Here is a 12,624-nt window from a genome sequence, read left to right as displayed (position 1 = left end):
TAAAATCTTGACTAAATTTTCTATAGAAATAAAATTTTGACAAAATTTTCAATAGAAATAAAATTTAGACTAAATTTTTTATAGAAATAAAATTTTGAGTAAATTTTTATAGAAACAAAATTTTTGACAACATTTTTTATGGAAATAAAAGATTGACAAAATTTTTTACAGAAATAAAATTTTGACAAAAATTTCTATAGAATTTCTATAGATTTCTAATTTTTGAACGCCCACTATTTTTAAAATAAAGTAAGGGTTAGTTAGCACGATTGCCATACTTGTTAGAATTCTACCAAAAATTATACATTTTTTATTATTTGGTAGAACGGTAGAGTTATTGATGTTTTGGTAGATTTTGCAAAATATTCCCCTCCAACTAAGAGTTAATCCATAAATTTTCTATAAATTATTGATTTTGACAAAATTTTCTATACACGCTCACAAAAAATCGCTTCTGTAACATATACTCCCAAACATATTTTGCTTCAAGCATATACATTTTTGGGTATTGCCCAAACATTTATATGTTTGATCTCTTCCAATATATAATATGTTTGAAAGCATATTGGTCTAAACAATATATGTTTGGGTAGTCAATTTCCAAACATTTTGTATTTTTGCATCCAAATTCAATAATGTTATGTGACCATATAATATGTTTGGAAGCATTTTGCACCCAAAAATATTATATGCTTAAAAAAGATTCTCCCAAACAATATTGTGCTCAAAATTTTATTTATTTATTTATATATTTACAATCATAATGAATTATGAAAATAAACAGGTAATATAGGTGCTAACAACATAGGTTTTCGACCTGAATGCTCAAAATTTTGTTTCTGCCCAATTGTATATTCCCCCACATCTTTCTCACTTCCACGAGATTTTTTAGTTCTTAGCACCTTTTTCTGTAATACAAACATTGTAGAAGAAATTATTCAATTTTATGATTTTTTTATACCCTCCATCATAGGATGGGGGTATATTAACTTTGTCATTCCGTTTGTAACACATCGAAATATTGCTCTAAGACCCCATAAAGTATATATATTCTGGGTCGTGGTGAAATTCTGAGTCGATCTAAGCATGTCCGTCCGTCCGTCCGTCCGTCCGTCGTCCGTCCGTCTGTTGAAATCACGCTAACTTCCGAACGAAATAAGCTATCGACTTGAAACTTGGCACAAGTAGTTGTTATCGATGTAGGTCGGATGGTATTGAAAATGGGCCATATCGGTCCACTTTTACGTATAGCCCCCATATAAAGGGACCCTCAGATTTGGCTTGTGGAGCCTCTAACAGAAGCATATTTCATCCGATCCGGCTGAAATTTGGTACATGGTGTTGGTATATGGTCTCTAACAACCATGCAAAAATTGGTCCACATCGGTCCATAATTATATATAGCCCCCATATAAACCGATCTCCAGATTTGGCTTGCGGAGCCTCAAAGAGAAGCAAATTTCATCCGATCGGGCTGAAATTTGGTTCGTGGTGTTGGTATATGGTCTCTAACAACCATGCAAAAATTGGTTCACATCGGTCCATAATTATATATAGCCCCCATATAAACCGATCCCCAGATTTGGCTTGCGGAGCCTCAAAGAGAAGAAAATTTCATCCGATCCAGCTGAAATTTGGTACATGATGTTGGTATATGGTCTCTACCAACCATGCAAAAATTGGTCCACATCGGTCCATAATTATATATAGCCCCCATATAAACCGATCTCCAGATTTGGCTTGCGGAGCCTAAAAGAGAAGCAAATTTCATCCGATCGGGCTGAAATTTGGTTCGTGGTGTTGGTATATGGTCTCTAATAACCATGCAAAAATTGGTTCACATCGGTCCATAATTATATATAGCCCCCATATAAACCGATCCCCAGATTTGGCTTGCGGAGCCTCAAAGAGAAGAAAATTTCATCCGATCCAGCTGAAATTTGGTACATGATGTTGGTATATGGTCTCTAACAACCATGCAAAAATTGGTCCACATCGGTCCATAATTATATATAGCCCCCATATAAACCGATCCCCAGATTTGGCTTGCGGAGCCTAAAAGAGAAGCAAATTTCATCCGATCGGGCTGAAATTTGGTACGTGGTATTGGTATATGGTCTCTAACAACCGTGTAAAAATTAGTCCATATCGGTCCTTAATTATATATAGCCCCCATATAAACCGATCCCCAGATTTGGCTTGTGGAGCCTCAAAGAGAAGCAAATTTCATCCGATCCGGCTGAAATTTAGTACATGATGTTGGTATATGGTCTCTAACAACCATGCAAAAATTGGTCCACATCGGTCCATAATTATATGTAGCCCCCATATAAACCGATCCCCCGATTTGGCTTGCGGAGCCTCAAAGAGGAGCAAATTGCATCCGATCCGCCTGAAATTTGGTACATGGTATTGGTATATGGTCTCTAACAACCGTGCAAAAATTGATCCACATCGGCCCATAATTATATATAGCGCCCATATAAACCGATCCCCAGATTTGGGTTGCTGAGCCTCAAATAGAAGCAAATTTCATCCGATCCGCCTGAAATTTGATACATGTTATTGGTATATGGTCTCTAACAACCATGCAAAAATTGGTCCACATCGGTTCATAATTATATATAGCCCAATATAAACCGATCCCCAGATTTGGCTTGCGAAGTCTCCAAGAGATGCAAATTTCATCCAATCCGGTTGTAATTTGGAACATGGTGTTAGTATATGATCTTTAACAACCGTGCCAGAATTAGTCCATATCGGTCCATAATTATATATAGCCCCCATATAAAACATTCTCCAGATTTGACCTCCGGAGCCTCTTGGAGAAGCAAAATTCATCCGATCCGGTTCAAATTAGGAACGTGGTGTTAGTATATGGTCGCTAACAACCATACCAAAATTGGTCCAATCACACAAAAATTGGTCCATATCGGTTTATAATCATGGTTGCCACTAGAGCCAAAAATAATCTACCAACATTTTATTTCTATAGAAAATTTTGTCAAAATTTTAGTTCTAGAGAAAATTTTGTTAAAATTTTATTCGGTTCATAATAAAATTTTCATCATTGTCAAAATTTTATTTCTATAGAAAATTTTGTTCAAATTTTTTTCGGTTCATAATCATGGTTGCCACTCGAGCCAAAAATAATCTACCAAGATTTTATTTCTATAGAAAATTTTGTCAAAAGTTTATTTCTATAGACAATTTTGTTAAATTTTATTTCTGTAGAAATTTTTGTAAAAATGTTTTTTCCATAGAAAATTTTGTCAAAATTTTTATTTCTATAGAAAATTTTGTGAAAATTTTATTTCTATAGAAAATTTTGTTAAAATTTTATTTCTGTAGAAAATTTTGTCAAAATTTTATGTCTACTTTGTCAAACTGAATTATATACGTATTGGATCGATCTTTTTTGATTTAATATATACCACGTATGGACTTACATACCATTTAGAAGATGGTGTTAGGAGGGTTTAAGATACCTTGCCATCGGCAAGCGTTACCGCAACTTAAGTAATTCGATTGTGGATGGCAGTGTTTAGATGAAGTTTCTACGCAATCCATGATGGAGGGTACATAAGCTTCGGCCTGGCCGAACTTACGGCCGTATATACTTGTTTTTATTTTAATTTTACCTTTTGCCGGACAGGGATTCGAACAGCGGACCACACAGTTTGTAAGGATCAAAGAAGTAGCTGATCAATTGCCCAAGGAAAAATAAAATGTTAATTTTGTAATAACAAGCAACAACCACCAACTTAATTAAATATCGCTCCCTGTTAAATAGCGCTCCAATCTACTAAACACATATATGTTTATAGGCTATTTCTAAATTAATATATGTTTGCATCCAAGCATATTATATTTAAAAACATTTTATGTCCCAAACATAATATGTTCTAACATATTAACATATATGTCCCAAACATGTTATGCTAGTTTATGAACATTATATGCTTGCACTCAAAAATATTGTGTTTAAAAATTTGTTTTCCAAACATATAATGTTTATAGTCAAACATATGAAAAACAGTCTTTTTCATCCGTGTAGAGATAAAATTTTGACAAAATTTTCCATAGAAATAAACTTTTGACAACATTTTCTACAGAAATAAAATTTTCTATAGAAATAAACCTTTGACAAAATTTCCTATCGAAGTAAAATTTTGCTAAATAAATTTTTTATTTGGTACTTTTTTTGGGTAACATTTTCTCCAAATTTTGGTAGATTATTTTAGGCTCGAATGGCAACCGTGTTAGTAAGTCTATATCACTACAATAATTCATCAATTCATTGCACTCTATCCAATCCTATACGAGTAACAGGACAATGACTTCTTATGACAATACCATAAAATCTGTGATCGTTATTTGCAATCAACCACCCATAGAAATGTTCTAATTAGAATTTGAGTATTCTTCGATGCTTACAATGCAGAACAGAAGACCAAAATAATGTGAATCCTACATACGATAAGACTCAATATAATATTTTGGAAATTCCAATTAATTATGAATGATTAATTATATGTCAATTCCTAAGTGAGTAAGGCAAGGCAAGGCAAGGAGAGAGAAAAAAGTTTATTTTGATATATCATTATTGGATTTTGTTTTCCAAATTACACACGAATGAGATGAAAGTTTTTTTTTGTGCAATCAATAGTTGTATGTGATAGGATATGAATATGAGAGAGGGCATATGAATTTTTGCAGGATAATCATTGATATTTTGCGGTTTTGTGTTTAATAATAAATGGAATTCTATTCAAGTGTCAGAGTTAATTAAATCGAATGACTTATATCGTAAAACTTCCCAATAACAGGGGATCAAAAACAAATCGTAGTTGTAGAAATTATGAAATGTCTTTAATGTGTGGTTTTGATTGTGGACCTTCTTTCCTTCTTTCTTTGAATCATTTTGTCATTGCATAAAATGTAAATATTGGCTTTAAACATGTCAATAAACAATCACCATTTCACCATCATTCAAGGACCATGCACCACAGGAATCAATCCAAAACAATTTGTTGTTTTTTTTTGGTTATATTCAATAAAAGAATGGAGGTTAAACTATTGTTCTAAACGCAAAACAATTGGAAGTTTTTAAATAAAACAACCCATGAATAAAGCCAACAGTTGAACCAGTCAGAATATCATAGCGGTGATACACTGAAAAAAAATATTGTCGTGAGGCCAAAGAATTCGCATAGTTTCATAAATACACTTTTTCGAAGTTGCTTCAAAATTGGTTCACATTTAAATTTTTCCCATATTTTTATACCCTAAACCACATAGTGGTCAGCAGAGATGGTCTGTATCAAACTTTATTAGGTTTGCGACAGTCGCAAAGTTGCAAACGTCGTAAACGTCACATACGCGTCGTAAATGTAGAAAAAGTAACAAAAGTCGCAAACTCAAAATACTTTAGTCGCGTCAGCTAGGCAGCGAATTCGATGATATCCAAGACGATGGTATGTGCGAAGAAGTTGCAATTCTTAGGAATCTTCACAATTTTCGGTTTTTTTGTCCCCACATTTTCCCTATTGCCTTTTGCACGAGTACAGGGTAACCGTGGATTTTCTCGTCCTTTCTTAGCTTTAAGTTCAGTCTCCTGTCCAATATAACCCCAAGGTATTTTGCACACTCACCAACGGGAATTTCGATACCACCTAAGAAAATAGGCTTGACCATGGGAAAACTTTCACAAATTTCTGCAGAAACTCACAGCGAATGCTGTCAAACTAAATTAAAAAATGTTCAAGATTTCTTCTATTCAAAATTTGATTTTCTACAGTAGGTTTACGACTTTTGCGACATACGTATTATACCGTCGCAAATGTATGTCGCAAAAGTCACAGTTTGTGACAGGCCAAACCTGGTGGTCAGGGTATAATAAGTTTGATCTGCCAAAAAATGTGCCCACCAGAAATATTGATTTTAGACCCCATAAAATATATACCGATCGACTCAGAATCACCTCCTGAGTCGATCTAGCGCTTGGTGTCCGTCCGTCTGTCCATGTATTTGTTGTTCACAGGATTCCGGTCGCAATTATTAACCGATTTTGATGAAATTTGGTACAGGGAGTTTTTTTGGGCACATGGACGAACTCTATTGAATTTGGAAGAAATCGGTTCAGATTTAGATATAGCTCCCATATATATCTATCGCCCGATTTTGCCAAATTAGGTCATACAACCCTTATTTATCAACCGATCTTATTCAAAGTTTGCTAAATGTAATCTCCTATAGCACTAACTACACGGACGAAAAAGACTGTTTTTCATACGTTTGGGTGTAAAAATTATATGTTTGGAGCTCAAAATTTTTAACACAATATTTTGAAGTGCAAGCATATAATGTTCATAAACTAGCATAACATGTTTGGGACGTATATGTTAACATGTTAGAACATATTATGTTTGGGACATAAAATGTTTGTAAATATAATATGTTTAGATGCAAACATATATTAATTTAGAAATAGCCTATAAACATATATGTGTTTAGAAAGAAAGACCTACACCGAAAGAATTTTCTTCGTAAAAAGAACGAAAAATTACGATAAAAGTACGAAATTTGTCATTGTTTTACAACCAAAGAAACTTTTCATTAAAAGTACGAAATATTTCGTACTTTTTACGAAATTTTTTTTTTCAAAATTTTAGTAGTTTGTAAGAAAAAAATTCGTACTTTTTATGAAGAATCTTCGTACTTTTTATGAAAAATCTTCGTACTTTTTATGAAACAATTTCGTTCTTTTTATGAAACAATTTCGTTCTTTTTATGAAAATGTTTCGTACTTTTTATGAAAAACTTTCGTAGTTTTTATGACAAATGTTCGTACTTTTTATGAAAAACGTTCGTACTTTTTTTCAAAAATGTTCGAACTTTTAGAAAAAAATTTATAGTCGAAAGTGCATTTGGTTGTAGTTACAAGTGTGAAAAATGACATCACTACTTTACATCTTAAGTTTTTGAATAATTTTTAGTTTTATTGCTTCACTTTTATTCATAGCGCTCTATCACCCAAATGAGAAGTAGCATAGACTTGCATAAAAAAATAGAATAAAGGAATACACTCAAGCTCATTATAAAAGACAACTTTATGTCGCGAACGGAAATTTTACAACTACAATGAAACTTCTTCGTTATTTCAAAGAAAATGGTTCGTACTTTTTAAGAAAAATTTTCAACGCAGAATGTTTCGTAAAATATTCGTAAAAACTTCTTCACAAAATTCATGAAATTTGAAGAAAGTTTCGTTAAAAGTACGAACTTTTTACGAAGAAAAGTTCATGTAGAATATTTCGTAGAAGTTTCGTATATTCGTAAAATGTTCTTCTTTAAATTTACGAAAATGAATGAAAATTTCATTATTTTAATGAAGAATTCACGAAGAATAGTTAATGAAGAATTCTTCGTAAAATTAACGAAGAGAATTCTTTCGATGTAGAGAGTATGCTGCAAGTAAAACAATGGAAGCAACCAATTGACGCCTTAAAAATATATCCACACAAAGAAAATTTCATTCAATTTTTTTCTACCAGTATATGCCCTAAGGCGAAACATAATATGTTTGAACAATACAAACAATATTTTGTTTGGACCGTCGAAATCGTCGAAATCGGTTCAGATTGAGATATAGCTCCCATATATATGTATAGCCCGATTTTCCCAAATTTGGCCATAAAACCCTTATTTATCAACCGATATTACTCAAAGTCGGCTAAATGTAATCTTCTATAGCACTAACAATATGTGCAAAAAATCATCGAAATCGGTTCAGATTGAGATATAGCTCCCATATATATGTATAGGCCGATTTTCCCAAATTTGGCCATATAACCCTTATTTAGTATCCGATCTTACTCAAAGTTGGCTAGATCCAGTCCTCTATAGTACTAACGGTATGTGCAAAATTTCATTGAAATCGGTTCAGATGTGGATATAGCTCCCATATATGTATCGCCCGATTTTGAAAAATTTGCCCCTAATAACCTTATGTTTGACCATAGATGCCTCATTTCATAATTGATCTTACTCAAATTTTGCACAAGGTAACCTTTTGTGGTATTAATCAAACCCGCAAAATATTATGCAAATTGGTTCAGATTTACATATAGCTTCCATATATATGCATCGCTCAATTTTCCCAAATTTTGCCATAATACTCTTATTTATTAACCAATGTTACTCAAATTTCAAATTTTGATGTACTAGCCGATCGTATTTATACGTAGTTGTAGCTCTTACATAAGAATATTGCTCGATTTTTACAAATTTGGATTTATTACCACCACTAATTGAGCGATTTTCTCTTTTTATACCCTCCACCATAGGATGGGGGTATATTAACTTTGTCATTCCGTTTGTAACACATCGAAATATTGCTCTAAGACCCCATAAAGTATATATATTCTGGGTCGAGGTGAAATTCTTAGTCGATCTGAGCATGTCCGTCCGTCTGTTGAAATCACGCTAACTTCCGAACGAAGCAAGGTATCGACCGGTCCGGCTGGAACTTGGTACGTGGTGTTAGTATATGGTCTCTAACAACCATGCAAAAATTGGTCCATATCGGTCCACTTTTACGTATAGCCCCCATATAAACGGACCCCCAAATTTGGCTTGCGATTGCTTTAAGAGAAGCAAATTTCATCCGATCCGGCTGAAATTTGGTACATGGTGTTAGTATATGGTCTATAACAGCCATGCAAAAATTGGTCCATATCGGTCCATAATTACATATAGCCCCCATATAAACCGATCCCCAGATTTGGCTTTCGGAGCCTCTAAGAGAAGCAAATTTCATCCGATTCGGCTGAAATTTGGTACATGGTGTTGGTATATGTTCTCTAATGACCATGCAAAAATTGGTCCACATCGGCCCATAATTATATATAGCCCCAATATAAACCGGCCCCAGACTTGAACTCCGGAGCATGCCAAAAGTGGTTCATATCGGTCCATAATTATATATAGCCCCCATATAAGCCCATCCCCAGATTTGACCTCCGGAGCCTCTTGGAGGAGCAAAATTCATCCGGTTGATATTTGCAACGTGGTGTTAGTATAAGGCCGCTAATAACCATGCCAAAATTGGTCCATATCGGTATATAGTTATATATAGCCGATCCCCAATCACACAAAAATTGGTCCATATCGGTTCATAATCATGGTTGCCACTGCAGCCAAAAATAATCTACCAAAATTTTATTTTTATCGAAAACATTGTCAAAATATTATTTCTAAGTAATTCGATTGTGGATGATACTCTTCAGTAGAAGTTTCTACGCAATGCATGGTGGAGGGTACATAAGCTTCGGCCTGGCCGAACTTAAAGGATGATACGGTCAAAATTTGGTCAATATAAACTTGACGTATTTCTTTCAATTTTGCATTTAAAAAACCTGAACACCCCTCATTTTGAAGGTGTGTGTGTGTGTGTAGAATGTTGCTCCTATTTTGATTTTGGAATTCACTCTTCAGTTGTCAAAATGCCGTCCAAGCAAGAAGAGCAGCGTATCAAAGCTAGCAAAATCGCTAAAAGTTGCCAAATCAACCGTTACAAATGTTATTAAAGTGTTTGGGGACGTTTGTCAACAGCCAGGAAGTCTGGATCGGGGGGAAATCGAAAACCGGAAGCCGCTGAGACGACAAAGAAAGTTCCCGGTAGTTTCAAACGAAACCCTAACATCTCTCTCCGAGATGCCGCAAATAAGCTGGGTGTATCGTCTACAACCGTGCATCGAGCCAAAAAACGAGCCGGACTATCGACTTACAAGAAGGTAGTGACTCCAAATCGCGATGATAAACAAAATACGACGGCCAAAGCGCGATCCCGGAGGCTGTACACGACGATGCTGACGAAGTTTGACTGCGTGGTAATGGACGACGAAACCTACGTCAAAGCCGACTACAAGCAGCTTCCGGGACAGGAGTTTTATACGGCAAAAGGAAGGGGAAAGGTAGCAGATATTTTCAAGCACATAAAACTGTCAAAGTTCGCAAAGAAATATCTGGTTTGGCAAGCCATCTGTACCTGTGGCTTGAAAAGCAGCATTTTCATAGCTTCCGGGACTGTCAACCAAGAAATTTACGTGAAAGAGTGTTTGAATAAACGTCTGCTGCCTTTCCTGAAGAAACACGGTTGTTCCGTACTGTTTTGGCCGCATTTGGCATCTTGCCATTACGGTAAAAAGGCCATGGAGTGGTACGCCGCCAACAACGTGCAGGTGGTTCCCAAGGACAAGAACCCTCCCAACACGCCAGAGCTCCGCCCAATTGAGAAATACTGGGCTTTTGTCAAGCGGAACCTAAAGAAGACCAAAAATACTGCTAAGGACGAGCAGCAGTTCAAGGCAAACTGGCTTTCTGCGGCGAAGAAGGTGGACAAGGTGGCTGTACAAAATCTGATGGCAGGTGTCAAGCGTGAGGCCCGGCAATTCGGATTTGGAAAAACGAAAGCCTAACTGAATATTTAGACTCCCTTAATGTCATGCTACATCTATTGCCTTTAGACATTTTGGCCAAACAGTCAGCTGCAACAACGGCTGTGCGGTTGCGCGAGCTATCGCTGTGGTCGGAAAAAATGTACGGTCATAGTTCGGTCCTCAAAGTAATGCCAGATGTGCCTAAGGTAGTGGATTACACCCTGGCAAAACCACTTTTCGACAAACAGTTTGAAACTCTAATTCCCAACAGTGAGGCGTGGTTTACACAGACCCCGGGAATAAAAGATATATAGATTTCTATACTGATGGCTCCAAATTGAATGGACAAGTGGGGTTCGGAGTATATTCTAAAGATCTGGAAATTCGAATAGCGAAAAGATTACCTCATCACTGTAGTGTTTTTCAGGCTGAAATATTGGCAATAAGAGAGGTGGTGAATTGGTTGAGAAGTAATGTTCCAACAAATATTGGCATTAATATATACTCAGACAGTCAACCTGCAATAAAATCCTTGGATTCTGTGTTCCTTAACTCGAAACGGCCATAGACTGCCGCAAATCTCTCAACGAGATGGCTGAGCAGTACAATATTCACCTAATATGGGTGCCTGGCCATAGGAACATACCGGGGAACTGCGAAGCAGATGTGTTAGCAAGGCTAGGAAGTACCTTACATATTCCAGGGGAACTAGAATCTGTTGGTATGCCTCTGGCCACCTGCAAGCTCTTACTGCGTCAGAAGGCTGTTATGATGGCCAATATTCGATGGGAAAATTGCAAGGGTTGTAACGACACCAAGCAAATTTGGCCCCATTTAAACTTAAACCGCACACTAGATATGCTAGTGTTCTCAAGGCGTCAGATAGCACTCCTAATATCTGCTATAACGGGTCGCTGCCTGATAGGCGAATTTGCAAAAACTATAGGTGCGAAGTATAATGACTATTGTATAAGCTGTCATGATGTGGAGGAGAAGGAATCAATTAAACACCTCTTGTGTGAGTGTCCTGCTTTTTGTGTAAGGCGTAAGCGAATTTTAGGAGCATATAGCTTTAGATTACTGGCTGACCTGGAAAACGTTAACTTAAGCAGTTTGTTAATGTTTTTGGAGCAATCTGGTTGGTTCCACAAAAGTAAATAATAGAGAAGGTTCAGTGGTTAAGACTAGAAGTGCCCATATGTAATAGGTACTTTTAGTTAAATGTGGTATCACAATGGACTGAATAGTCTAAGTGAGCCTGAAATTTAATCGGGCTGCCACTTTAACCTAACCTAACCTAACTGAATATTTTTCCTGTATTTTATACTAATTGAACTTGAAAAAGAAATTTAATTTGATTTTTTAAATAAATGATTTCACCGATTTACACGCGTTTTCCCTTGACCAAATTTTTACCGTATCACCCTTTACGGCCGTATATACTTGTTTTTCATAATGGGCTCAATATTAGTGGCATACTAACTCCGTAGGTGCAATATCAACTACAGCCAGTGTTGCTAGAAGTAGGGGAAATTCCCTATATGTAGTTTTTTTCTAATATTTAGCGTCTTGTAGAACGTACGGCCACAATGTAGGGAAATTTTCACTCAACACAATTTGTAATAATTTTTACATTTTGGTGGCTCTAGAGGAGGAAATTAGAAGCCGGCAAGGCTTGATCTTTAACAATGCGTGGTAACAACAGTTACCAATCGTGCCAAAAAAAATCTAACAAAATTTTAAGATTACCACAAATTACTACAAATCTACCAAACAAATATTTCTATAGAAATTTTTGTCAAAATTTTATTCCTGTAGAAAATTTTGTCAAAATTTTTTTAAAATTGTATTTCTATAGAAATTTTTTTCACAATATTATTTTTATAATTTTTTTTTTCATAATGTTATTTCTATGGAATTTTTTTCTCAAAATTTTATTTCTATGGAATTTATTATCAAAATTTTATTTCTATAGAAAAATTTCTCAAAAAAAAATTGTACACCCAGAAAAAAGTGACCCCTTCTTTAAGTTAAAATGAACTCATTGTGAAGAAAGTTGAACTTCGTATAGCGCCAAAGACATTTTTATTTGTTTGAACGATGTGATTTTCGTAGAAATTAGGAATAATGCATTCCATATATTAGTTAACATTTTCCTATATTTATATACCACTATACTACA

Source organism: Haematobia irritans, chromosome 5 (genome assembly GCF_050003625.1).
Source record: "Haematobia irritans isolate KBUSLIRL chromosome 5, ASM5000362v1, whole genome shotgun sequence".
In the NCBI taxonomy this organism is placed as follows: domain Eukaryota; kingdom Metazoa; phylum Arthropoda; class Insecta; order Diptera; family Muscidae; genus Haematobia; species Haematobia irritans.
This window is presented reverse-complemented; position numbering follows the sequence as displayed.